The following is a 27,828-nucleotide window of genomic DNA, read 5'->3' as shown; positions in this document are numbered from 1 at the left end:
TTGTAATAAAAAAAAAAAAAACATGCCTGCAGCTACAGCTCCTGGCTGACAGCTGGTGGAGGGCTGGGTCTGGGGATGCAAATGTCTCATCTGGACCCTTTCAGGTGACACCTTTGTCTTCAAACCCTTCTGGCTTAGCAGAGTGACCTTCAAATGGGTGAGGCTTACACAGAGGCTTGAGAGCCTGTGCTCAGCTCCCATGTGACCCCTGATGGGAACTGCTATGTTTTCTTTGTTCAGAAAACACAGGGCTGTGGATTTAACCAGCCTTAGGTTTAAGTGCTAGGACAGCACTCAGCATGTGTGTGTGTGGCCTATAGCAGTTATCATTAGATTGCTTTAGTCTCTGAACATGTATAAAAACACTACTACTATAGTAAAGTCATGGTGAAGACAGTGAGCCACACCCCATACGGAGTCCTCAGCAAGGGGCCTGGTACATACTTGGTGTTCACCAGGTGCTCACTGTGTTATTATTGTTTTCAATATTTTTGAGATTTGTTTTTATTTTATATGTGTGGATGTTTGGCCCGCATGAAGATCTATGCACCACATGCAGGTGGTACCAGGGGTTGGAGCTAGAAAAGGCCACCAAATCCCCGGGAACTGTAGTGATTAGCAGGTGTTAGGTGCCACATGGCCGCTGAATCCAGTTTTGACCTTGGGCAAGTCACTTGGCCTCCAGCTCATCCTGTCCTCACTGGTGTCCAGGGAGTCGCCGGATTCCACCTGTTCCCTTCTTGTCAACAGTGTGTGTCAGCTGATACACCGTCCTCTACCTCTTCCCCCCCCTCCCTGCTTCTGCCTCTTCTTTCCTCATTTCCCTTCATTGCCCCAAGTCAAATCAGTACTTTGTTCATTTACAGGTACTCTTTGCTTTGAATTGACTTTCCACACGTTTTATCGAAAGTCAAAACCTCACTAATTTCTTCTAGATCTCACAATAAACGTCCCTAAGAGATAATGAGTTCTAGAAATGACCTCCAGAAGGTCACACTCCTCTTCAAGAAAATGCAAACTAAAAAGAAAAGAAACATAAATTACAAACATCCTGTCAAGCCCAAATACAAAACTCAGAGAGCAAACTGGCTTATCACATGTGTCCTCTGCCCACACCATGCCAGCCTTACCAGGGAACTTCGTACGTTCTGTTTCTAAAGACAGACAACCCCCGCACATCCCCACATGCCTCTCCATCTCCACCTGTGTCCTGAAGGTGTCGGTGCTGGGAGCATCTCCTGCTCTTTATCCTTCTGCACTCTGCTTCCCTTTCCCCTGTGCCCCTAAGTGTGAGTTCCCCTGCTGGCCCCTCCTGGCCCTCGTCTAGCCTCCTCATAGAGAATGTTTAGGAAAACAGCCATCATTTCTCTTCCATGCCTAGCCCCAGAACCTCTTGAGTTGTTGTCTAAGCAAGAGTTTGAAAGTGTCGAAACCTCACTGTGTCCCTCTGGGCAGGACTCAGACGTGCTTTATATTATGGGGGTTAAAGTGGCCAAGATCAGCTGAGTCACCCTAAAGCAAGACCAGAAGCAGGATATAGAACCATCTTTACCCCAGGCCAGGCAGGGCCCAGGCAGTTGCTTGATCCGGGTCAGGATTTGGTCCCTCTCTTTAGCCACTCTGCAGAATGGTTGGCTGACCAAGCCTTCCTGGTTCTCAGATTCATAGGGTGTCCTCCCAGCAGGAATTAAGTAGGCTCCAAATCCAAGCACTCTCACCTGGAGGCTTCCCACTGGTCACTATGAAGGGACTCCTGGTTCAAGAGTTGTGTAAGATAATGGCGGTATGAAGTCTCTGACACATGGCCCCTTTCTGGTCTCAATAACTTACAATCCAATTAAAATAAAAGTACACGAGAAACTGAAACTAGCAAAGAGAGAGAAGGGAGGGAGAGAGAGACTGAAAAAAAAGAACAGAAGAAAAATCAACATGAACGGTGGTAATCTACTTATTGGGCTTATGGGGGTACTTTCTTTTATACTGTTTTATATACACATTTATTACAATAAGATGTTTTTCAAAGGAAATTAGGAAAAATAATAAAGGACAAAGAGGAGGGTAATGGGTTCAGCTGGGGAGTAGGGAGTAGTGGTCCCTGCTGGGCGTCTAGAAGATGAGGAAGGCAAGGCCAGGTCAGGAGCAGTGAGGATAGGCAGGAGGAGGGGAGAAGCAAAAGATGCAATCAGGAAAACGGAAGTGGATAATAAGCATCAGTCAGGGCAGAGTGAAAGCGTCCAGAGAGTCAGACTCAGGCCTGCACCAAGTGATCTCCGCGCTTCTTGTTAGCGTCATTGCTTCCACTGTGTTCTACTTGGTTGTTTACATTCGAGGCTCGTTCATTCTTAGAACCACAGTCCCCAGCATGGTGAGTAGCATATACAGACCTCAGCAAGCTCCTGAACTCTTTGAATTCTAACAGGGCTATTCCTTTACTTGTAGAGTGGATCTCAGAATGGGAGTTCATATGGTAATGTGAGGCCGGCACTGAGCTAGACCCCTCGGCTTCCTTGAGGGATCCTAACCAGATTCTTCGGGATGCTGCCCATCCTCAGTCTCACACTACAATCTGAACGGTTAGGTACCATGCCCAGCATCACACAGCCATTAGAGAGCAAATATTAGACTGCAGACAGTCTGGAAACTGGAGTTAAAGAGTGGAAAGCAAAGATCAGAGCAGCACAGGGCCACCATCTAGGCACTAGACTGTAGCTTGTTAACTGTGGGCTGCATGGGATTGGGTAACTGAGTGTGGAGGTCATGAGAAATTTGGTAACAGTAAGAAGGTTTCCGAACATGCGAAGACCAACAATTAATTCAAAATCAAACACACAATGGCCCCAAAGTGTATGTGTCAGAGCTTGCCCATGCTACAGGGCATGACTCCAGAGCAGCCCTGGTTCTGAACACGGAGCATGTGCACTTTGTATTGCTCAAGCCATCACACCAGGCAACCCTAAAGATGCATCCCGAAACACCTCAGCTCAGATGTGAGACTACGGCATGTCACAAATGGCGTGATTTCACTGCACACGCATGCTTTCTCTTCTCATAGAGACATAATGGGAACCAAGGAAAACCAAGGCTTTTCCTTCACATCCCTTCATGTGTTAAATTATCATAGCTTTAAATTGTATCGTAGTAGATGCTTAGTTTTAAAAATTGGTGTTTAGGGCTGCTGAGATGGCTCGGCAGGTCAAAGTGCGTGCCACCAAGCCTGACTACCTGAGCGCAGGGCTCTAGACTCACACAGTGGAAGAAAGGACTCCTGAAACTTGTCCTCTGACCTCCATACAGATGCTGTGATATGTGCATGTGGGCATGTACGCACGCGTGCACACACAAGTAATAATAACATAATAACCAGAAAGCAATCAATTTTTAATTGGTGTTTGAATTACTGACTTGAATTTGTTTTAAAAATTGTCAAATAAATTTTGGCCTGGAATTAGGGCAGAATTTCCAGTGATTTCTGAAATCATCCTAAACCTATTTATGGCATTTCATACTGTGTATTTATGGAGGCAGCAGTTTTAGTATTGATGACTGTAAAATCAAAATATTGATTAAAGGTGCAGCATAAAATATTCAGTCAATATTTGATTTTTATGTAAAAATAAATACACATAGCTGCCTCATTGGTATGCAAAGTCTCTCTCCTCTTTAACAAATAGAAAGATTATGTGTCTCAAATAGTTGTTTTAAAATAAATTCTATTATGGTTTGTTAGTAGCAAATATTTGATTTGTATTCTTACTATATATAAGCCCAGATCACATAAAAATTTCTCAGGTGAAAAAGGCTCACAAGGATAACCATTTAAGAAGCCCTAATGTAGACTAGTACAGACACTCAGAGAATGGAAGTAAGGAAAGGGGCTGGGGGGTGTAGTGCACCGCTGTGTCTGAGAGCTGACCTGTTTCTTAGCAACCGCATCATATGTGCTTACTATCTCTGATGCCAACACAGAGGCACACGGTACCCATGGGGACTAACCTTTTACTTAGAATAGCTCCTGCCTTTATATTATATTATATTATATTATATTATATTATATTATTATTGGAATATAGACAGGAGCCTATATGGAATATATTCACCAGTATTCACCTTTTCTCCTATCCATTATATTCCTTATTAAAAGCCCCTTGGTCTAAACAAGTCCACAAAGACGCTGATACCGCTGGCCCTTACACATGTCAACCTATCCCCAGCTCCGATGAAAGCAGGACTGGGATGGGGTGACTAGTGCAGAAGTGGCTTCTGTTTCCATATCACTCATAAACCAGACCAGGCCACCTTTGCTAATTTTCTTCCTAGCTCTGAGCCTTGGATTTCACCTGTCTATGACTTGAGCTAGACAAGAGGATCTTGAAATCCTCCAGGCCTTTGGTTGCATGTTCGTGTAAACAAAGAAGCTGTCTTGAGCCTATAGCAGGGAAGAACAGAGCTAGGTAGGGAAAACTAATGCTGGGAGAAAGAAGGCAGTGCCAGGAGATGCCATGTAGCCACCGCCAGGAACAGACAAGCTGGAATCTTGCCTGTAAGCCACAGCCACATGGTGATGCACAGATTAATAGAGATGGGTTAATTCTAGATGGAAGAGCTAGCTAGCAATATGCTTAAGTGGTTGGCCAATCAGTGATTTAAATATGTAGTTTCTGTGTGATTTTTTTGGGAGTCTGAGTAGCTGATAAATGAACAAGCAGCTTCCTACTACAGTAGGGTGAACCTAAAGGAGCAGTCAGTGTCTAGTGCTTGCCATGTCCTGTTCTTGGTGGAATCATTTCTCTTTCCATGGCTCAGGGTATCTGTTAGTATGCCTTTATCCACCCTTCTAGCCACTCTGGGAAGACCCTGGTTTTGCCAAGCAGGAGGAGGCATCGCTATTGCTCAGCTGTACCTCTGCCCTAGAGGCACAGGGAAAATACCCTAGAAGGGCTAGCAACAGCACGTATGTACGCCCAGGACATGGAAACAGAAGGAGAATCAGCCAGGAAGAAAAAGAGGGAAGCAGAAGCGATCCGCCTGGCAGTACCAGATGACCTCATCCATCCTTGGAAGGAAGAGCTCTCCTTTTGTGAAAACATTATTCTTACAAAGTGAAACAAAGGTATTCCTATGCCCTTTGTTCATTTCTACAAATGTCATCAAATGTCAACAAAGCTCACACCTAGAGACTAAGAATAATGAATCTTTTCTCTCCTTTCCCCACCCCCTGTTCTTTAACTAAGCCCTGCCCCTTGCCCCTAGTCAAGACATTGCTGTCCCTAGGTGTTTCTTTCCAGGTATATTTAGAAGACAGTGTCATCTTCAGGTCACATCTCTGCTCCCACATTACTGGCCCTTTCTGAACTCACGCTTCCAAATCAGGTCTGGGAGTACACATACAAGATCCACTAATGCAGTTAGTGAATTCCTATACAGCAGTCTGCAAGTCTCTCAGCTTCTCTCCTGCTGAGCCAGCCTTGGACTCAGGGAAAACTCTGCTTTGGGCACCGTTAATGAAAGGTTCATGTGTAAGTCGGCAGGAAGCAGGGCATGGAGCTGCACTCCTGCATCCTGGAGATGCCTCCACACATGAGTCATGGCTGATCATTAACCAGGGGCACTCCCATGTCCACTGTTCTCAGTCCAAGCTGGTAGCCTGAGGACGGGACACTATGATCCTGTTGGAGAATTCTGCAGGAAGAGGTACAGGATGTACTTCAACAGCAGCCGCCCCTCCCCACAATGACGCTGCAAGTATCAACAGACCTCCAGGGGTGGGATATAAATGTTCTGCCCCCATTCATGAAACCGCCATAGCGGGACAGTGAAGGCGTACCAGTGTAAGATGACTACATGCACTGTATAATGATCTGACTGAGCAACAGAAAGTCAGACGTGCAACCTCAGGCAGTGAGCTACTGTCCCATAAACACAGCACGGAATGTTCCCAACTTTAGAGATTCTTTAATGCTACGGTATTCCAAGTGCTCCATCTCCATGGCAAATATTTAGAGTCACATTTTACCTCCTGGAATAAAATTTCTAGATAAAGTAGTTCTGTTATCTGCATCATTTAACCTTAATTGAAGTCTTAAAGGGGGAAAACCCCCACAACTTTTAAAATTCTTTTAAAGTTTTGTTTATTTTTATGTGTATAGGTGTTTTGCCTGTACAAATATCTGTCTGTGCACAACAGGCCCATAGGGCCAGAAGAGGGTGTCAGATCCACCGAGACTGGATTCACACATGGTTGTAAGACACGGTGTGGATATTGGGGATTGAACCCAGGTCCTCTGGAAGAACAGCCAGTGTACTTAACTGTTGAGCCATCTCTCCAGCCCCCAAATTCACAATTTTTTAATGGCATGTAAGTCAATATGAAGATGGTCATAATGACTGCCCTGAGACATGTGGCCAGACAGACAATGCATACACGGCCTGACCATGGGCACATTTAGATTGAATAGAAGAACAATGGGATCCACTGCCCATAAAAATGCAGGTAAGTAACAGATCCATGTGGGAGGCAACGGGAACTGTTTTTTATCAGTGTAAGGCTGAGGGATGACAAATCCCTTTCCAGCCTGTGTGTGAGGAGAGGAAGAAGGAAACACCTTCAAGTGGAAGCACAGATGACCAAAACCAACCACAGATATAAGCGCAGAGAAAGTGAAGGAGTGGGTTATCCATGCACATGGGCTCAGCCTCGTATCCAAGGGCAGGGGTACTGTGCTGTGATGTGGCACAGGTCACGGCAAACACATCCCCAATCCACATGATTGAGACATAATCCAATCGTTAACATATTAAGAAAAAAATGCCAGGAAGTGGTGGCACACACCTTTAGCCCCAGCACTCGGGAGGCAGAGGCAGGCAGATCTACAGGAGCTAGTTCCAGGATAGGCTACAAAGCTTCAGAGAAACCCTATCTCAAAAAAAAAAAAAAAAAGAAAAGAAAAGAAAAAGAAAAAAACCAGTGTAGAGAGAGAGGTAGAGCTGGGAGGTGTTTAGCAGGGTTTCAGAATATATATATATATATGACAGTATCTTATGAATTTCTGGCTGTCCTTGAAGTTATCAAGTAGCCAAGGAGAACCTTCAATTTTTGAGCTTCCCCTTCTCTGCCTTCCAAGTGCTGAGATTGGATGTGGGATTCTGCGAATACCATTGATTAATGAATAAAGCTGCTTTGGCCTACAGGAGGACAGAATTGAGTAAGGCAGGAATTCCAAGCAGATAGAGGAGGGAAGAAGGCGAGATCAGAGAGATACCATGTAGCCGCTGGAGGAGAAAGACACCTATGCACCAGTACTGGTAAACCACGAGCCTCGTGGTAAAATACAAAATAATAGAAATGGGTTAATTTAAGATGTAAGAGCTAGCTAGAAATACGCTTAAGCTACTGGTCAAACAGTATTATTATATTATATTAAATAGTTTCTCTGTGATTATTTCTGGTCTGGGTGGCTGGGAAACGAACAAGCAGCCTCAAGCATGCCACACCATGTGGGGTTTCATGCATTGTTAGGGATGGAGTCCAGGACCTCAAGCAGGTCAGGCAATTCTCCCAATCAAGCTGTCTCCCCAGCCCCTTGAGGTAACTATTGAAGAACAGAGAGCTCTCAGTGGACCTGGGACTCACTGATTAGGCTAGGCTGGATGCCCAGTGAGCTCCCCTCCCCCAGGATCTGCCAGTCTCTGTCTCCCCAGGATTAGGATTACAAGCAGCTGCTAACACACCCAATCTTTTATAAGAATACTGGGGATTGAACTCGGGCTCTCAAGCGCTTTGTCCACTGAGTTTTCTCCTCATTTGTCTCTTTTGTTGCCATATAGGGGGACATGTGGACAAGCTGTGGCATTGCTGGAGCCAAGCTCTGACCCCAACAACTTCCAAAGCACCTCCACTCAGAGGCTATAAACCAACGGGTAGCTTCCGGCTTTCACAGAAACGGCACGCTACACTGGGGCCTTTCAGTTCAAAGAGTCATTGGAAATGCTCTAAGCTAGACAGATCGACGAGGGGAAAGGGTCCCACCACCTCAAGATTTTATCCTTACGTTATTTATAGTTTTCTTCCCCAACTACTTTCCCTGAGCTTCTGGCATAATTTCTCTGACAATTTATGACTCTGCCCTCTAGGGGGCAGCACCGACCTCATTAGGACTCCAGCTAATTTCTCTGAGGAGCAAAGCTAGAAAGGTTGGGTAAGCCGTCCAATTTGATCCCCTGCCCATCACTAGCTCCTTAAGGACAGGAAAGGTACAGGACATCTCGAGTCACCACGCGGAGATCAACACAGAGACACTCACTAGATATGCCTCTTGTCTGAACCCCACCAGGAGTCTGTTGTCCTTTTCAACCTGGAACAAGTACACCCTAATTTCTCCTTCATCTGTAGCACAAGGCAGAGACCTCAGCGACCACTCAGAGGCTGTTTCAGCACCTTCATTTTCTACCATGCCCCTGCCAGCACCAGCTGCTGCTGCTGCGGACCGAGCATTGTCTGAGAAACAGCAGGCTCCCTCCCCACCAGTTCTGCCTGCAGGTTGCTGTGGTTGGTTAATGCCACACTCCGAGAAAGAATACACACAAAACAAAACCCAGTTATTCAAAGATAACCACAGATACTAGATGCTGCTGTCTGCAAACTGGGGGCCGTGGGAGGCACACGGGGGACGGGTAGGGGGTGGGGGGAGGGGGGAGCATCAGTACAAAGCCACGAAAGCAGCAAGCTGCCCAGGCCTGCAAGTCTGAAGATCCCATCTCTGGGGATGTGGCAGAATGCTGTGACCCATCAATCATGCCTTCCTGGTCCTGACCCTCCTCTCCTCTGTCCAGTGACTGTCTGGGCTTCATTACCTTCATTGGGAAGAGGTGAGTGTCCAACGAGAAGGCCACCCAGCTAACGGGCTGGAGAAGGACTCTATCGTGAATGAGAAAAACTGAAAGCAAGCTCAGCCCATCTGGCCGTTGTTACCTTGTCATGGCCAGTCATCGGAGCTGTGGGCAGGATGGCTCAACACCTTAGCTCACAGCCTCCACTTCCGGGCCCCCACTTCCTTCCTGCATCAAGCATTGTTTTAAAAAAAATGATAACGATTCAAGACAGTCAGGAACTGGCCGCCTCCTGACTCCCGGGTGAATCCTTTCCGTTTGTTTCTTTCATGAACCAGCTGACACACCTGCACCCTTCCCATGCTACACTTGCCTGGTAGCACTGTAGCCCTCTGCTGCCCCATCCTAAGGGAGATGTATCAGGATGTAACTCTTATTTTATCTCTCAAACCCAACAGGGGCCGGGCATGCAGAGGTTGCCCAATATTCATGTTTGGGGTCCAAAGGAGCTATGGATAGTGGTGAAACTTCTTCCCTAAGGCCGTGTCTTTATCTCATATCACCCCCCAATACACCCACGAGGTCCAGTTGCCAACCATGGGCTAGTGAGTTTGAATGCTTTGTCCCCAGCTGGTGAAGCTGCTTTGGAAGGTTCTGGAATCTTTTAGATATGGGGCTTCACCAAAAGGTGAAAGGAGGCAGAGCTAAGGATTACGATTGATAAAGGGGCTCTAAGCTTTCTGCTCCCTGGTGTGCTGGGATGGGAGCAAGTCATGCCACAGGCTCCCACCAGCGACACCTAAAGCCAACCCTCCTACCATGCCTTCCCTAGAGGGAGCCAAAGAAACCTTCCTGCTTACATGCTACTTCTCATTGGGTATTTGACTGCAGCAAAGAGAAAAGTAATCCACATATAATTCTACCCATTTTTACTGCTGGTTACTAAGTCACTACCCAGACAATGGTAGGACAACCAAACAACCCAGTTCTTTCCCGTCTTTGAGACAAGGACATGGACTTCACAATGCAAACCAAGTTCAAGGTTTAAGGCAAAGGAAGAAACAATCCAGCTATTCAAATAAAGTAGAGTCCCATTTACAGAGAAGCTAGCCATATTCTGGGGTCCTTTGACTACTTCAAAAGTAACTCAGAAATCTTAAATGTTATACATAATCCGACACAATACAACAAGGCAGTGAACTCAGGCCAGTATTACCTGTAACACTAAATGACTTAAAATACCCTGTCGGGTACTACACAATGGGAAAGCTCCCAGCTGGGGATGTGGCTCAACTAGCAGAGGACTTGCTGCAGTTGCACAAAGCCCTGGGTTTGGTGACCAGCAGATGTAGAGCTACACATCTGTAATCCCAGCACACAATGTCATTCTTGGCTACATAGTGAGTGAGCTGAACGTCAGCCCGGGCTGTGTGGAACACTGTCTCAGCAAATCAGAGAAATTGAGAAAGCCCCAAGGGAAGAAAGCAGGATGAGTTAAGGAAAAGGTGAGGTTTAGAAGAAGTGTGGACAGTCCGCTGTAACTATACAATGAGGGAATGGATAGAGCAGTGACACCTGTCTGCAGCCCAGCACTAGACAGGCTGAGGCAGGAGGATGATAAATTTGACATTAGCCTGGGGCGAAGTTGCCTGTTGCCAAGCCTGATGAATTGTGTTTGAACCCCAGGACCCCTATAGTTGAAGGAGAGAGCTGGGCTCCACTTCTACACTGTCACACACACACACACACACACACACACACACACACACACACTACATTTTCAAAAAACAAAGCTGGAAGGATGCATAAGACACGACTAAAACTACTAGGGACAGGACGGGATTTGTAAATGAAGCAGGGACAATATCTCACTAAACACCTTCTGCAGTGACTTGATTTTTCAGCCACTGCACCTATAAATAAACAATCAACATGAGAAGAACACAGTCAGGTTTCAGACGACCTGGCAGCCTCAGGCCCATGCCCTTCACCCTGAAGACTTCCCAGATAGTGAGAGGAGAAGTTGGCAGCAGAGAGACTGAGCTGCAGGTTTGGGAGCAGCAGCGGGCTCAACACAGCAAGGCACTGATTGAGCCCAGTAGCTCTCCCAGCCCCAGGGGTAAAGGACCCCTCCATAGCTGCCTAGGGGAGACATTTCCTTCAGTTCTGCCATGACTCAGTTCCTCAAAACAGCGAGGACTTCTGAGGTCTCCAGCACTGAGCAGGTGGCGTTTCCAAGCGTCCCCCAACGTTTAAGGCTGTCTTGTTCTTTTCTGTCATGGTACCTGACCTACTTGTCCTATGACATGGGAAGGGACCGGAAGGTACAGTTTCTCCTCTCGAGCATGGTATTGTGGGTGCTCCTCTAAACCCCACCTGTTACACACATGTCTACACCTCACCAGGAGCAGAGGCCGCATGCTTTTTCTGCCCCTTACTTCTCCCTACAACACAAAAAGACACGGTTAACACTGACCCCTTACCCCTCCTTATGTCCTTCTCCTTGTCACAGTGAACAAATTAACATCATTGGAATGAATTTTGACCTCAAAAAGAAAAAGCTCTAGTGAGCACCTCTGTATCTCAGAGTACAATGTCATTGAGACAGTTGGTCGTGGGGTGCAATTAATTAAGATGAGGCCGTGTTGGAGTAGGAGGGGCCCCAAAGCAAATGTGACTGTATGCTAATGAGCCATCCCAGTAAGGATGCACAAGGGTTCTAGAATGCTGTATGGAACAGAGACAAAACGGAGCAATATGGCTGCAAGCTAAGGGATCCCTTAGCTTGGCACAGATGGCCAATTATCAGGGAGCGGCAGGGAGGAGTCTCCATACATCAATAAGGAAGCAACGTCTGGGAAGTGGATTTCCCACTTCCAGCCACCAGCTCTGGGGGACAGTAGTTTGTGTCAGAAATCACCAGCTTGGGTTTTGTTACAACAGCCCTGGGAAAGTCAACCTCAGAGTGACCTCCGGTCTGATACTGTCACTTCTGAGTGTGTTCTCGGCAGAGACGGATGACAACCCTGGGAAGGGAAACTCTAGAATCTTGACTGGCCTGCCTGTTTTATAGGAATGCGTCAAGAAACTGTAACTGAAGATTGCCGCTGTGGAGAAGAGAAATAAAATAGTTCATGACTTCTCTGAAGGAATCGACACTCGGATGGAAGATTCGAGGAAGGCATAAAATACAACCACATCACGAGGGGCAAATGAGTCTCATATATTCTTGCCCTGCCAATGGATGCCCTAGGAGTCACTCTCAGCTGCCTGTCACTCTGCTGTTCCCTCCGGGGTTCACCCTCCTACTGCCTCTTATTTTCGCTGCTCCTCAAACCTGTGTCTGCAGAGGAACATTTGCCAGGTCTGCTGGACACACTTTAAGATGTCAGGTTGTCTGCCAATTTCTGCGTCGTCATGGGAACCCCCTGCCTATGGCCGTTATCTGCTGTCCTTGGTCCAAGTCTCCCCGCTAGCTTCCTACCCGCTCTTTCTGGGGGAGGAGGTAGGGCTTGGAGGGGATGATGGCCCATTTGTCGCTCTAGAGGACTCTCAAGAAGACTGAAGAAGATACACTTTAGAGAAGCACACTTTAGAGTTGACAGGGGGTTTTAATGGCAGACTGCAACAAACAATAGCGTGCGTGCACGCGCGTGTGTGTGTGCTGCCCACGTGCGCGCGCGCGCGCGCGCACACACACACACACACACACACACACACGAGAGGAGAGAGAGAGAAAGAAAGAGAGATCTCCTCATCGTCATTCAGAACACTTACTCCTCTCTCAGCTTCTACCACACCTGCCATGCAGGAAGCCCCACATTTCCCAGGAATAGTCTCATACCCACGTGCACACTTGCCTGGACTCTTCCGGAGCTCCTTCTGAATCCCACAGTCCTTCAGAGACACTGTCCTGGGGAAGATGTGGCAGAGTCGAGCATCCAGCAGAGGCCCAGGCTGAGCTCATGGAGGAAAAGTGGCACTTCCCCACTGTCCGGCCTTGAGAAGCAGCTGGTGGCTCGGTGTCAGCCTCCCAAAGGGCAGCTGAGGTTGGTGTGCAGCCTGTGGGTAGAACGGAGAGAAGAGATCTTTGCTTTGACTTTGAGGAATTCACTGTTGACGGTCAGGGCACAGCAGGCCTCGGAGGAGCTGAAGCTTCATCCTGGTGCAGGCTTTGAATGAGACAGCTCTGCTTTCCTAAGCAATTCCAGCCATCATCCATCCCGTCCTCTTTCCTTACACACTCGGGACACTGTGTCAACCTCATCACCTGCCCCAGAACCTCAGTTCATAAAAAAAAAAAAAAAAAGGCCATTACTGTCAACAAGGTAGGGTGAGCTCCTGACCTATTCTTCTCCCTGCATGAGACAGCAGAAGGCTTTTGGGGGAGTTCCAGGCATCCATCTTTCCTCTGAAGGATGTTGTGTGACCTCATACATTAAGCAGGGCTTCTGCAGCGACGTTGTGACTAAGAGGCAGAAGCATGAGGAACCACAAACCCGACGGTATCAGAGGCAGAAGCATGAGGAACCACAAACCCGACGGTATCACTGACTCACCGATCAGACACTCCTGTTCACCCTCCTCAGTCTTGTTGCTGTCCGTGTGGTAACTATCATCATTCGATTTATTTAGCCGAGGATTTTTTTAGGGGGGGTGTAACCTACCGCTGAGATTATCCTGTGATATATATGAGGAGGCTCCTAAGATCATATTCCAGAGTCAAAGACATTCGAGCCTGATTACACATCCCCAGACTTCAATATCACTTGATCTCTGCTTCCTCGCTGCTCAGAGTCCTCAGTCCTTTCCCATTTACTGGAGCCATTTGTTTTGTTTGCTCTACAGTGCCACACGCTACAACAAGTTCCAATTCCATTATTTATGGGATGTTTTGTAGCTCCTCTAATATATTACTTTTTTTGGACTCTTAGGGACTCAAAAATGAACATTTGAAGATAGCAAAAATTATTCCAAAAGAGAAAAAAAATTAGCCAAATGTTAAAAAAAATCCAATGATTTAAATGTAATTCTGCATTTTATTGCTAATTTTCAGCACTTTAATCAACAACCAAAACAGGAAACAACCTCCATGTCCACTGGCAGGGTAATAAAGTAATTGTGAGACACATACACACATATACATACATGTGTGTGCACGCGCGCACACACACACACACACACCCCTCCGGGGCCTGCTAAATTAGTGAACTCTGGGTTCATTATGACCTTGTCTCAAAAACTAAAGTGGAGAACATCTGAGGAAGGCATTCGATGTTGGCCTCTGGCCTCCACATAAACACATGTGCACTTGTACACACGCATGTACTCGTACACACATGCACCCATATGCACTTGTACACACATGTACATGTATGCACTGTACACTCATGCACATGTATGTACTTGCACACTCGTGAACTTGTACACTCATACACACATATGCACATGTACATTTACACACACGTACACTGGTATGCTTACAGACAGTCAGACAGAGAAAGCCAGCATTGCATGGTCTGAGTTTTGGGTAAAACATAAAATGCTGAACTCATAGAGGAAACTAGAGGAGTGGTCGCTAATGCCTGAGGTACGTGCACAGACAGGGAAATGCTTGTCAAACGGAGCAGCACTTGGGAAATGAGCAAGCTTATACACTTAGGAAGGGCACTTGATACACAACGTGGCGACCAGAGCAGCCATGCTGGGTGCGAACTTGACCTGCCAAGAGATCGCTCTCCTGTAATTATTTTGTCATTGTTGCTTGTCTTCTGTCTTCTGTGCTACCTGTGCGGGCTCACTTGCATCCTGTTTGTTAGTTACACCCCTAGCAACCAACAAAAAGCCCACGACGGAAAACGTTCTTCTCATTTAGAGGATACACCTACACATAATTCTGGCTTCTGCTTACACCCCTTCAGGGACTGTCACCAGGACCTTCTCCCTGACAGCCCAGTGGTTTTCCTATGTCTTCAAAGCTGTCCAGCACACAAAACCACTGCCACAACACTCTTTCTTCAAACCATTCCCGTCATTCTTCATCCTTCGGAACATGAGCAGCAAACTTCGATAATATGTACAACCTTGTCACACACCCAAAAGCAAAAGAACCAAGCAACAGGAACCAAAACCTTCAAATCCATGAGTCACAATGAGCTGTGTCTCCACAGGCTTATGTTATGGTTGTCCAGAAGGTATTGTTACAGTCACAGAAAGTGGAGCGACACACGAGTCTCTTCTTCATATCTCCAGCCATCTGCATAGCTTTCCAGATTATTATTTTGAATGCTCTATAACACGGCATGGTGACTGTGCTGATAGTAATTACCTTGGCATTTCAAAACAACCGACAGAGAATTTTGAATGACCGCTCTCCCCCTCTAAATCACACGTGTCTGTTACGGTTTGAATGGAAACTACCCCTCCCATAGACTCACGTGTTGGAACACTTGGTCCCCAGAGGGTGACATTGTTTCAAGGGGGTGATGAAAACTTTAGGAGGTGGGACCAGGCCAGTGGAAGTAGATCACTGTGGGTGGGCCCTGAGGGTTTTGTAGCAGAGCCCCACTTCCTGTCTGTGACCGTGTTTTTGTTGTTGTTGTGTTAATTATTTGTATGTATGTAGCTATGTGCATATGAATACGAGTGCCAACAGAGACCAAAAGCGCTGCATCCTCCTGGAGCTGGAGTTACAGGGGTTTTTGAACTACCTACGCTATTATCAGGAACCTAGCTGAGGTCCTCTGAAAGAACAGCGTTTCCTCTTAACTGCTGAGCTATACGTCCAGGCCTTGTCATGTGTACTTTTAAATGCCAACCTAGAGTCACCTGGGAAGAGATCCTGGAGGAGAGTTGCCTGAATCATGTTGGCCTGCTTGGGCATCTCTGTGTTTTGAATGTTAATTGATGTAGGAAGACCCAGTGCATTGTGGGAAGCACCATTTTCTAGGCAGAGGGTACTGAACTGCGTCAGAGTAAAGAAAGCTAGATAAGTAGTAGAAGGCGGGAGACAAGATCTCTCAATGACCTTGGTGCTCCCTGATTGGCTGGCTGCAGAGGCCTCCAGATCCTTTTGGTTGTCCCTGACCCCATCCCCTAGCCCGGAGATTACTAACCTGTACTGCTACAGAGGGTTGACCTCAGTCCTTGCTCTATACCCGCTGAGCCACCTCTGCACTCCCAAGGGGATGTTTTACAAGCAGCACTGAGGTTTGGGGACTTTACAGCGGCTCACCTCTGAGTAGCTGGCTTCTCATCAGCAACAAACATTCCAGAGGAGGAGGGCGAAACCCCTCCTCTCCGAAGAAGAGAGGCAAGGGCATTTCATTAGTCAGGAACAAGAACAAAAACTGGCATGCATGGCTTTCATTGGAGGAAAGTTTCTGACATGTATTTCAGAGAGGAAGAGAGAAGACCTAAATAGAAGATCTGAGATTAAGAACAGAGAAAATGAAAAGGCTTTCTTCTGCATGTCTCGAGGAAATAGCAGATCGGTTGTAAGATAGATCCATATCTCGCTGTATCTCATGCTGTCCGGGGAACCGGAGCCACGTTGCTTACTGTCTCCGAGTGCACATTTCTTCATCTTAAAAACTCCTACAATGGGGCCAGGCACACAAGGACTCGGTGAAGAATAAATAAAGCAGACGCACATGAAACAGTCCCTGCACGGCTTCTGATCTGGACAGCGAATCCCTTTGAAAATGAATGAACAAACAAGCGGTCTGCGGTTCTCGGCAAAGACTACTACGTCTGTCTTGCAGCCCTTCATATTACACACATCTGCGGCGGAGCCCGTGCTGACACCTTCCATAGGTCCAGGTTCAATCCTTGGATCTTTCTAAACAAACATACTTCTGGTTTTTTTTTTTACTTAAGAAGTTTTGCGATGGTGTTATGTGTACACTGGAAGAGCGTACCCTGAATTCCAGTTTAATTCCAAGTTTTAAAATAACTCATTGCCTGGGTTTTATAGGGCTATAAAATCCTTCCTGCCCCATTCACAGAGCAGCCAGCCTCTCCTCTCCACCCACCTGCCCCAGAGCTCTGCCTCCAGCTAGAAGACTCAACTACCACAACCCCATCCTGAGAGATACCACCACCACCCCCTCCACCACCCGCACCCCAGTCCCTGCCTTGACTCTCAGTTTCACTAAGAGCTAAAAAGGAACAAAAGCTCAAGCAATGGGAAAGGACACTAAAGACCAGCACAGGCTTCTTGGTTCCCTTGTTTACCCTGCAGTCCCAAGACTAGGGCTGGCACCCTGGTCTGCACCATCTGATGTTCCCATGCCCTTGGGCAAACCTTTCAACATCTCTGATTGTCTCCTTAGCATACATTAGATACAATAATTTGATCTTATTTGTAGAGCATTTTACAGCTCAGAGACTACATGTTTCCACTGCCATAATTTCATTTGAAATTCTAAATGCCTCGCTGGCTGTATCAGACCTAGTGTTTAAAACCTGTGTTTTGCTATAAAGTTTGAAAAGCAGAGCCCAGCAATGGCAGCAAATGGCACCATAGAGAACATCACTTTGATCATGTACCCTGCGGTTGGGAGTGGGCTCTGCCGCTGTTGGGCCTAGACTTGAATTCTGATCCCCGCTTACTAGCTGCGTGTGACAATTAGTGTTGCCAACCTTGTGGAATCTAAAATCACCTACTTTATGGCCGTGTAGGCAATGCCTGAAGGGAGGAGTTAATTATCTTGAATGCATTAGTTAAGGTAGAAAGACCCTACCTGGCAGGTATGTTGAGTCTGGCATGGAATGGGTAAAGCAAACTGGAGCATTGCTGTCTGCTCCCTGTCTGAGGACGCAGCGTCATCAGTTGCTTGACTTCCTTGCCTGGATGGACTACACCTTGAACTGTATAAGAAAAATCCACACATCCACCACACACCCTTCCTTCCTAAAGCTGTTTTCTGTCAAGTATTGTATCACAGCCACAGAGCAGTAACTAAGTCACCGTGTGCTGCTCTAGCCTCCGATTCCCCTCATACTACAGAGCTTTGCATATGGTGGAAACCAAGGGAACAGGCCTGACTGGAATCTACATCCGGTTAGGTGCACAGGTGCCCCACCATCCATAGGCACTGTCTGGAACCCCTCTTTTATATCCTGCATTGTGGCCTTCACCCTCCACACCCCTCGGCAAATATTTGCAAAAGGAGGGTAGACTCTGGCTGTCGGGACCACACCAAGCTCATTGTTAGAGTCTCGTTTCTCAACGCCACAGAATTCCCTCTCTTTCACCAGGCTCTCAGCTGATGTGGATGGAAACAGCCCAGGGTTCCAGGGAGCCTGGTGCCAGAGAGCCTGGACCTCTTCCTTCTGAGAGGTCCTGACTTGGCAGCCTCGCTGCCCTTGCTGGACTCTGCAGGTCACTGTTGTGACAAAAGTCGTTCAGTACTGAGCCAGCGCTGACTGGCCTGTCTTAACACAGAGATCATTACTGTGACCCAACACAGTGGCTGGGAATGACAAGGCTGCAGAATAAGATAAAGAACTTTATTTTGAAGGGTGTCAAGACCCATAGTAGCACAATCCTGCAATCCTAGCACCTAGAGCCTGGGAGTCCTGAGGCAGGAGGATTTCAAAATTTTAGACCAGTCTGGGCTATACTACCCAATGGGAAACAATGCCCTTAACTAACTAATTATAAGGTTTTATCTTTAAAGTCTTTCACACTGTCACTGCCTAACTATATCGTCAAGGCCAACCTCAGAGACACGAAGGACCATTGTTTTAGAACTGAGGTGCCTGAGACCCACAGAGAGTGAGGAATAAAGCCAAGTTAGAGTAGGTTCTTCTTGTCAGCACCTTATGCTAGTGCTGGGCCCAGTTCCTTTGTTGGCTCTAGGACTTAGCTGCTCACCTGCCCTCCAGTCTTCTGTAGGCCCAAGTCCTAGAGCCACAGCATGGAGACTTCCATCACATTGCTTTATGGGATGAGATTGGTACCAGACAGGAGGGCAGGAAATATGGTTTAAAGCTCAGTTTGTGTCAGAAAATAAGGGCTCTCCCTCAGGTGCCCAGTCGAGGGCTTCTGAAGTCTACCTGAAGTTTATAGGCCAAGCATCGTCAGCCACGTACTGGGCAGTGTGCTTCTTGAGCAAGGACAGATGGGTCAGCTGTAGCTATCACTGTGTTCTTTCTAGGGCCTCTCTGGAACGGGCCAGCCACAGAGGTTTCACAGGCTCCAGACAGAGCCCCAGCGGGTGACTGCATAAAGTGAGCGTCCCTACACAAGAGGCTGGGGCAGAAAAAGTTAACTGGCCTCATTTATAGACCTAAGCCAGGGCTAAAGTATAAACAGCGGGCTTAGGCCCTGTAACAGGACTCTGTGACCAGAGAAGAGCAGAAGGAAGTCATCAGAGCCTGCTGTCCAAAGAATGACCTTGTAGGCCCCCTTCTCCCGTAGGGAGTCAGACTAGTGCACAGGCGAGAAGCCTGCAGCATAGGTAGTCCCACTAGGGCTGAACACAGGAATCCAGATCCTGTCGTTAAAACTTCCCTGAGGTTTGCTGTGCTCGCTGGAGAAGTGGGGATGGCTGAGACACAGCTAACTTGGCATATGACCTCGTCCTGGGTATAGCACTATGAAGGTCTGCTGGAGATCTGGCTCTTCCCCATAGACTTAAGCTGCATCTACAAAGTTTGAACCCCAGGGCTTACCCCAAGGAAAGTTGAGCCCCTAGAATCTGAGCACTAGGTGACACAACAGGGGTGGTGTGGTCTATGGAGAGGTCATGGCATGCAGCAGGAAGTCGGTTGGAGGACACATCCCAGAAGATGGAGATGCTAGAGAGAGAACCCTCTGGAGAAACAGGAAGTCGATAGAGATGGTTACTGTCCGTGGCCACGACACATTCTGGGAATAAATGGCTTTAACCTGAGCAAATGCTGACTCCGACTACTGCAAGAGAGAAAGAGATGATAGAAAAAAAAGCCAGCCAGAACAGGAAGAGGGACAGTGCCCAGCCTCTGCAAACCAGAAAAGATGCAGCAATTCTCCTGAGGCCTGGAGGGGGACCGTAGTCAGAGCTAAGCTCACACTTGTATAATATGCTTGTGATTAGTGGAGAAGCTTAATTTAGTAGTTTGGTAAATTCCATTAGGAGCTTGTCTATGGCATATAATTAAGCTATTTTTAAGCAAATCCTTTTGGCTCAAGGCTCCGGTTACGAATCTTAGTGGAACATGCTTCACATGATATATAGCCCAATCCATCATACGGTGGAATATTTGGGGTAGAAGCTAGTGTACCCAGGAAGGCAGTTTTGTTGGTTTGTTATAATAACATCCCTGTCTAGACCAGTGAGGGGGGATTAGAGAAGCCAGAGTGAGTCTTGGCCCTGAGGCCATCTTGCTGAGAGGGAAGTTGGGTGTCAGAGGGGGACACCCAACAGCCAGTGCTAAACACACCCTAAGAGTTTGGAATGTGGCACTACTTAGTTACAATGGTCAATTTTATGATATATATATGTCATATATATGATATATGATATACATATATAATATGATATGACATATATATATATAATTTTAAAACATTGAGATACGAAAACCAAACCCAAATCCCAGCCCCCAGTAAGCCAAAGAGATGAAAACAATAAATGAAAGAGAGAGGCAAAGTGAGTTCTTCTCTGTGGGTCTGTGGCGAAGGTGGTGTCAGTTAGGAGGCACCACACCAGAGGCCTTGTGTACCACGGTCGCCATCTGGCAGACATGAGATCTCTCTGCCACCTCTTTTCTTTGTCTTCCCTCCCTCTCCTCCCCCTTCTCATCCCCTCCCCTCGACACCTTGATAGGTAGGCCAGGCAGGCCTTAAACTCAAGACCCTCCTGCACCCTCTCCTGGTACTTGGATTAGCTTTACTGAGGATGACTATCAAATCATCTTCTAGAAAGTCACTCCAGGCCACAACACCACAGAAAGATGCAGGGTTCCTTGTAGGGACCAGTGGACCCTTCCAGGTAGGCTATCCCATTCAAGATGGCCCCACCCACAGAAATTAAACTCCTGAGAACCTGGTCCCCTCATGGCTTCCTGCCCTGTGCTCATCCAGGAACCATAGCTGCTGTGCCAGTCACCATGAAACCTCTCCTTGGGAAGAGAGCCTCTGATGGGCCAGTCCTGCCCAGACCAAGACCAACTTCAACGCATCATCACAGGAAGCAAGCCCTGCGCGTTTAACAAGCCCTGCAAACCTCCCTGATGCTTTTGAGTCCCCAGAAGGGTAAAACCTGATGTGGCCTGGTCAGGGTCAGAGGCTGTCCCTGGTGGGAATGCTGCCAGCCATGGCCTTTGGTGCTCTAGAAACTGCCCTGACTCCCAGGACTCCAGAGCATCGCCCATTCTCCTTCGCTAATGTCAGGCCATTAAATTAAAGTTCCCCAGCTCAATGGGACGCTCTGCTGGAAAACAACCAAAGCAAGTCCAGGGCACGGGACCTCCAGGGGCATTCTAACTATCTACCAAAATCCCTGCCTGTTGACCCGGCCCCTTCTCATGAAGTTCTGCACTGTGCACGGGTTCTGCTTTGACCACCGAGCTTGTCCATCTAGGTACAGCATGCACACCTCTCCTCCCCTGAAAGCTTCAGGGACAAGCTCCACACACTTGTCTATGAACACAGCCTGAGCTGTGTCCCCCTCGCACTCATCCGTCAGATCCAAGGAGGAGTCAGTAAGCACAAATGCTAGAGAGGTAGCCACCTTTGTCCCTGCCTTCCGGAGAACCTGCCACCAATGCTGATACCAAGAAGACCCAGCAAGGAACAGAATGCACTAGACAATGGAACTCAACAGAAAACCCTGAGACAGGTAAAGCCATCACATGGGAGCCTTGGCCACCATGCCACTACAATCCTTGGGGTGAGCATTTAAGACAGGCAAGTAGGAAATTGTCCTCATTTCACTGAAAAGGAGCTTGGTTTTAGTGGGCCAGTGCTGAGGACACATGGCTGCTTAGACTCAGAACTGGTCCTAAGTTAAGCCTTCAGAGGAGGTGGACAAAGCAATGATTGAGGAAATGGCCTTAGAGCTGAGCTGCCTGAGTTCAAATCCCACCTCAGTTCCTTACTAGCTGTGTGACCTTGGGAAAGCTATTCCACCTCTCTGTGCCCCAGCACCTGCTTCTGTAAGGGGAGGCAATAACCATAGTCCCTAACTCATGGGCTTTCCTAAGGACCAGATAATTTCCATCAAACTCTGAGCCAAGTGTGGGGCACTTCTCTGCATCTGATGTCCAGCTGGGGGGCAAAATTGTTCCCTCCCCCCACTGCACCTACAAAGTTCCCACCTCCCAGAAGCCTCCTTTGAGAAAGACATTGTGACACAGCTTCATCTATAGACCAGAACACTGGCTGGATCCAGATTGACCCAGGGCTCCACACCAAGCAATCTCTAAGGTAAATAAAGTGAAGATAAACCAATCTTGCAGGTAATAGGAGATTTTCCTCTTGCCTGCACTGGTAATTGAGCCATTGTAGCTCATCTCCTGTTTTCCTAGCTGCCCCTGAGAGTTAGTTAAAAGGGTAATGAAGGCCTGGTCAGAGTCACAAATGCAGCTTCTTGGAGGAAGGGTTTCCCACTGGATGCCAAATGGGTCCTGGTACACCTGCAGCTCCCATGCCAGGCCTTACCCATGTCCCTTCTCTGGCTAACTCTGGAAGGGCATAGGAACCACAGATCCAGGAGAACACTAGGACCAAGAATCAGGATGCTGAGCTCACCCAGTCTCATTGGTGGTAAGGCACCATCTCCATGGCTATGGTTTAGATACACAGAGAACTGCTAGATGTTAAATGTCCAAGATGTCAAGTGTTGAAATTTAATCCCCGCTGAGAGATAAAAAGAAGACGGAATCAAATACACACACACACACACACACACACACACACACACACACACACGCACACACACACTGGGCTTTGGAGGGATAAACCCAGGGCCTCCTTTTTGTATGCTGGGCAAAGACTCCACGGTAAGCTATAGTCCCAGCTATTCGTGTGTGTGTGTGTGTGTGTGTGTGTGTGTGTGTTGTTTGTTGATTTGTTTTGTCTTATCTTGTTCTGTCTGTTCATTTTGAGACAAGGTCTCATGGTGTGTCTTAGGTTTGTCTTGAACTTCCTGTGTGGTCCAGGTTGACCTCAAATTCGAGATCCCCCTGAATCAGTCTTCTGAGTATTTAAGATGACAGGCATGTGCCACCATACCTAGCAAGAAGATGGGCTATTGAGTCAAGTCTAGTGTTAGAAGTAGGACCATCAGAAAGTGCCTATATAAGGTCATTAGTGTATATCCCACAGGGTTGAATCCTAGTGGTTTTATTGGAAGAGGGAAAGACATGCACTCCCGATCTCTCTGTCTCTTCTATGTCTCTTTAGAGACATGTGATGCCCTGTCCCAATGTGATAGCAAAACAGTCATCATCAACCAGACTGGATTTGGAATCAGCCAGGAAATATACCTTTGGGTGTTTTCAAAGAGTTTTAACTGAGAAGAGAAGGCACATCCTGCACATAGGCAGCGTCATCCAGAACTTGGGTTCTGGACTGGATAAAGGAGTAGAGAGCTGCATTCATCTCTCTGTTTCCCGGCTGTGGATGCAGCATCACCAGCTGCCTCTGGCCCTGCTGCCATAGCTGGATCCATTCTTTCTACAATGTTTGCTCTGCCATGATGGACTGCACCCCCAAAATGGAAGCCAAAACAAACCCTGCCATCCTCAAATTGCGTTTGTTGGTGTTTTGTTTGTCACAGCAGTGAGAAGTCTCAAGTAACACCAACACAGAACCAGTTCCGCTGCAGAACCTTGGTCTTGAGGCCTCCAAAATGACAAACCAGGATAAACCATGCCCTCCCCACCCCCACAACCCTCAGTCCTGGCCTCCTTCATCTCTCCCAGGTGGGCCACATTTTGGAGTGATCCTTGGCTCAGATGTGTGGCAAGAGAGACCTTGGAAATTGGAGCCTGTTGTTACTTCTCAGGATCTTCTAGAAACGTGTGGGTGTGGCAGAGTAACCTGGAGTCTGGCTCCACCCACCCTGAGTTCATGGCCACTGGAGACCCCTCCCTCGGTCACCTGTCCAGGATGTGTCAACAAATAGCAAGGGAAGAAAGTGTCCCGCCAGCCTTCTGAGGAAGCCAGAGCAGGGTGCCAAAATAAACTACCTAGGAAACACGCTCTCAACAGAAGAACCTACCACAAGAGAAATCTTACACTCTCCACACGGGAAGAGGCACCCACATGCGACTTTGCCCAGGTAGGAAAGGGCATTCAGGATCCATTCCCCGCATTAACCTTTAAGAGGTCTAGTATGTCTGCCTCAGCCCATGATACTCTAGTCTGCCAGGACACCTCACTAAACAGGTAAGCACGAAAGGAGCCCTTTAGAGCAGCCGAGCAGGGTAGACAAAGCCTAGAAGGTGACTCTGGCGAGGACAAAAGTTGCTTATGGCACAGGCTCTAAAACAGCCCATTTGCCTGGGTTTGAATCCTGTCTCCACCATTGCCAATCAGAGAGAGCAAAGGAGGAAAGATCTCGTGGACAAACAGAGTGTGCCCTTCCTCCTCCTCAGTTAACTTTCCTGCAAAATGGAAAAGAGGTTTTCCTCGATGGGGTGTGTTGAAGCTCCTGCCAAGGGAATGGCCAGAAAGTCACTGGGGCACACCTGCCACATGCCGGGCTTGGTTGCCATGGGGAACATTAGAGTGGCAGGAGTCACATTCTCAGCGTTCTCCCTGTCACCCACAAAGTGTCCTAGTTTGGACAATACTTCATACAGTCGCCCTGCCCTTGTACTCGTTATGTCGGCCTGTCTGTCTGTCTGCTTCCTGAGCGACAGGGATGCCAGGTTTCTAATATGTCTACCCCCGAAGATGGCTCTGCACAGGACAGCAGCTGTGCACATCATGAGCTCTGTGAACTCTTGCTTCTTTCCTCCCTTTCCTGCTTGGTCTTTCCTGCCTTTGCTCCCACAGTCACTCATTTTGGGGTTCCCCTGTCTGTGCTGCGCGATTCTGTAAGTCCACACACGTATTTTGTCTTTACTAGAGGCTTCCTGATCCTGCACACTCGGACAGGACAGGTTCAAGCTCTCTCAATAAACGGTGGCTTGTCAAATTACTCTTAGAAGAAACAAGACTTGGAGAAGTCAAAGAAATGATTCGAACACTCGAGAGATGATATGCTGGGATGTGTGTGCGTGTTATGTGTTTTTGTGTAGTGTATGTATGTATGCATGTATATATGTATGTATATAGTGTGTATGTTATGTGTGATACATGTTTGCATGTTATATGTATGTGTGTGGTATGGTATGTGTGTAGTGTGTTTGATATGTGTTTGTGGGGTATATGGATGTGTGTGGTGTGGTGTGTATGTGTGTATGGTGTGTTTGGTATGTGTTTGTGTGGTATATGAATGTGTGTGGTGGTGTGTGTGAGTGTGTAATATGTGTTTGTGTGGTATATGTATATGGGGTGTGTGTGTTATGTGTTTGTGTGGTGTACGTATGTGGGGGGTGTGTATGTGTGCATGTTATATGTGCTTGTGTGGTGTATGGATGTGTGGTATGTGTGTGTGTTATGTGTGTTTGTGTGGTGTATGGGTGTGTGGTATGTGTGTGTGGTATGTGTGTCTGTGTGTGCGTATGATGTTTATGAACTGAAGAAAAGAGAACCCTCACTGGAAATGGTCCACTTGGTGCTGGGAGCTGTTTACACACTGCCCTAGGGCTGCGTGCTGCATGCCTGCAGGCCTCTCTCTCTAGCACAGTCATCTCCATGTGGAGGAAGAGAAGGCAAAACCTGAGAGCTGGATTCACAGGGTCTAGACTATTTCTGTCGGTCAATGACAACTGACCGAAGACTTTGCGTTTCTAAACTTTCCGTTTCCCCATCTGTCCCTCCAACATCCCCGATGCTCTGACTCCGTAAGAGGCCCTGTGGCTGCTCTTCTCACACACGGTTCATGCTATCCTGCAACTGTCTATTTAGCCCCTTTACGGGGAGACGTTGGAGGGAACCAGGCTCTGGGAAACTACAATAAACAGAAGCCATCCTCCCTCAAGGGATCTCCTGTGCACTGTGATCTTTCTGTGTGGGAGAAAAGAAAGCAAGGGGTGCTGGGAACTCAGTGACTAATGCTGAGTCCCTGGAGACTCTCCTGACAGCCTCACCTCCTGCCATGCTTCTCCCAGCCACCAGGCCAGGCCAGCGCATCAGCAGCCTGTAAGCTCCCTCCCAACAGCAACCCAGGCAACTGTCACGAGGGCCCACCAAGTTCTTGTCCCGAGGCAGGGCTGGCCTACAGGCTGAGCTAACAAATGACAAGTCTCTCAGTACCGATCCACCTGATCCCGTACTGGACTCCCTGTACCCAAGCCCTGGGCTCAATTCTGTCTTTACAGTTATCCTTCCTGCCTACTCCTTTTTTTCTTCTTCTTTTTCTTTTTTAACATTTAAGCATGTGTGGACAGAGGACAAATTTCAGGAGTCAGTTTGCTCCTTCTGTCATGGAGTTGCAGGCATGGAATTCACGTCCCCAGGCCGAGCAGCAACTCTTTTCATCCATGGAGCCATCTCACAAGCTCGTCCCTCCTGGTCTTAAGTGTCTGGGTCCCCCACAAGTGGTCACTGACTTACCTGGTTCCTGGAGTGGGTCCTCTTCTGGTCTCAGATCCCTGGCTCCACGGACCTTGGACAAACTGCTTAACCTTTCCGACTCTAGAATCTTCTCCTGCAATGGAGGCAATGATGATCTCAGGTGGGTTGTTGTTGGGAATCCCACCCACAAATGTCACTCGCCCTCTCCCCTCTCTGCACGCCATCTCTGGTGGCACCCTTTTCCTCTGCATTCCCACCAGCCCAGCTCGGCCTACACAGTCACTTTCCCAGGCCTCTTGCAGCCTCAAGCAGCAGTGGCTCCCATTTAGAACTGTCACAGATGCTGTGCTTTTGAGCCTAGCCCCAACAGAGCCTATCGCAGTACTCCCAGGACTGATGGCAAAGCTCAGATTCCCTGGTCCAGCACTCGACTCCCTCTGCCCTCTGCCGCAGCCAATGCTTCTCAATGCAATGCACTTGCCGGTACTTCTCCTGGTTCCCCAACACAATCTCCAAGACTTGTGCCCCTCTCGCTGAAGCATCCAGACTCAGGCTCCTCCTCAATATCTGGACCAATGACCACATCCAGTCATGCCAGTTCTACACCTTCCAGAAGGAGCAGCCCCCTCCTCCCTGCGCACTCACGGTGTTATAGTTCTGAGAGGCCAAGGGGTCTCGGAGGTCACACCGCCTTTTCAGCATCCACAAACAAAAGTCTGAGGGTAGCTTTCATGGATGACTGTTACCCATGAAGACATGCATATTCATTCCACCTGAAAAGAGGCCATAAACCTGGCCCCTCAAACAAAACTTTGACTTCACATGGGACAAACTGTCCTAGCTGCGCACCCCTGTGTCCGCGCCATTAAAAAAGAGTCTATTTTATATGTACTGGCTTCTTCCAGAGTTAAGGGACTCATCACCTTATGTGTCAATCAGGTTCTTCCTCCTTACCTGTCACCTCTGTGGTCATTCACTCAATCACACTTTCTGCCTGCTAAGGCCAAAGGCTAATGCTGCTGAGATTCCTGATTTCCTCCACAGAGACAAACAGGGCAGATTCCCTCAGGCACTCTGTGGTTAGTGGCTAGATATTCTGGTTCAGAGACTCACCCACAATCAAGGGTAGAAGTCACTATATTCTGGTACACCATGGTGTGGTACACCTGTGCGCACATATGTGCGCACACAAACACACACACCCACACACAACACATGCACACCTGGGCCAGAGTCCACTGAGTCACAAGTGGGAATCAGGAGGAAGCCAAGTCACAAGAGCCACCCATTCTCTGGCCTGGCTTTCTGTTCTGGAATCTCTCTCTCTCTCTCTCTCTCTCTCTCTCTCTCTCTCTCTCTCTCTCTCTCTCTCTCCCTCCCCC

General features: G+C 47.8%; 1 protein-coding gene across 5 annotated transcripts in view; it reads right to left on the bottom strand.

Moving 5' to 3' along the window:
• The window catches only part of Cracr2a (calcium release activated channel regulator 2A), a 113,066-nt gene that overhangs the window by 84,383 nt on the left and 855 nt on the right, over window positions 1-27,828 (bottom strand). For 4 of the 5 annotated variants that reach the window (XM_050122005.1, XM_050122003.1, XM_050122006.1 and 1 more), the window contains exons 2-3: window positions 26,486-26,579; window positions 12,687-12,888 (exon numbers count right to left, since the gene is read on the bottom strand). The gene's annotated coding sequence lies outside the window, so the exon portion shown is untranslated. Of the gene's footprint in view, window positions 1-8,850; window positions 8,995-12,686; window positions 12,889-26,485; window positions 26,580-27,828 lie in introns of those variants that run through there. The other variant, XM_050122004.1, reaches the window with a different exon arrangement.

The sequence above is a fragment of the Alexandromys fortis genome, unplaced genomic scaffold (genome assembly GCF_014885135.2).
Source record: "Alexandromys fortis isolate MF-2015 unplaced genomic scaffold, M_Fortis_MF-2015_v1.1 scaffold_208, whole genome shotgun sequence".
NCBI classification, from domain to species: domain Eukaryota; kingdom Metazoa; phylum Chordata; class Mammalia; order Rodentia; family Cricetidae; genus Alexandromys; species Alexandromys fortis.
Note: the sequence above shows the minus strand (reverse complement) of the source record. Positions and strands in the feature narration are given on the sequence as shown.